We start from the raw sequence: 1,209 nt of genomic DNA, 5'->3' as shown, positions 1-1,209 counted from the left end.
ATGGATGTTAGCTCAGGGCCAGTCTTCCTCAGCAAAAAGAGGAGGATCGGTGGCAGATGTTAGCTCAGGGATAATCTTCCTCAATAAAAAAAAAATTCCAAAAAAACTTGTGAGAGAGGAAGCAGCTGCAAAAATGTAAGTACAATTTTTCAGTTATCTATCCTCTATTAGGGGTATGCATGGTATACTGTAAGGTACAAAGAGGTGAGAGACAAGTTCTATGAGAGGGGCAAGAAGATTAGGAAAAGCAAGAAACTTGAGCTGAGCCTTGAGAAATGAGTCAGAATTTTCCAGGAAGTTGTAGGAGAACGAATATTTCAGAAGAGGAACTGCATCATCTCAGTGGAGTTACAATTAGATACAACAATGAGCTAGAAATTATTTGGAGCACTGACCTAATTCATTCTTTCATTTGTTCAGTAGGTATTTCTTGTACAGATGCTAGGCATCAGAGATACAATAGTAAATAAAAATGTGCTTCCTGCCATTCAGGGAGCTTATTTTCTAGTGAGAAAGATAGATCTTAATCAAATAATCTCAGAAATTCATGTAAAATTGAAATTGGGATAGTACTTCTGAGAGGATGCTTAGTGCATGATGACATAAGACCATAAAACAGGGATTTGACCTAAACGAGAAGTTTAGAGATCGTTTCCTTGAGGAAGTGATGCTTGACCCCAGAAGTGAAGCATGACTAAGGTTTAACTGAGGAAAGGAGAAAGAAAGAGCATTCCAGGAAAAGGAAATAGGGCCTACAACGGGAGTGTCTTCATGTCTGATCACAACCTCAAATGCATTACAACCCTATGTTGTAAAGGATCAAGAATTGAAATGCCTTCCAGGGACCAGGCAGGTCAGTTACATTGGCAAATGTGTAAGACAATAGAGGGAGCTGCTAGACTAGAGAACTATAAAAGTGCTTGCCCTGCCTACAGTGAAACTTGTCTGCAAATAAAATTTACTGGGTTACAAGAGCAGAATGATTGATTTGCTAGTACAGAAGAAAGCCATTGTGACTCGTGCGGGGAGAACTAGGAGATTTGTGACATAAGATGAGAGGCAGAAATAGGTCAAGTCTTACAGCCACTGGCAGCCTTGTAGCCCCTGTGGGAGTCTTCTCATTATCCTTAAAGCAACATCAAACCAAGGTGTTAAGCTGTGGTCAACATGGTCAGGTATATGTTTCAAAAAACTCATTCTGCCCATGAC

The sequence above is a fragment of the Equus quagga genome, chromosome 2, assembly GCF_021613505.1.
Source record: "Equus quagga isolate Etosha38 chromosome 2, UCLA_HA_Equagga_1.0, whole genome shotgun sequence".
Classification (NCBI taxonomy): domain Eukaryota; kingdom Metazoa; phylum Chordata; class Mammalia; order Perissodactyla; family Equidae; genus Equus; species Equus quagga.
The sequence above is the reverse complement of the archived record's forward strand: the minus strand, read 5'-3'. Positions refer to the sequence as shown.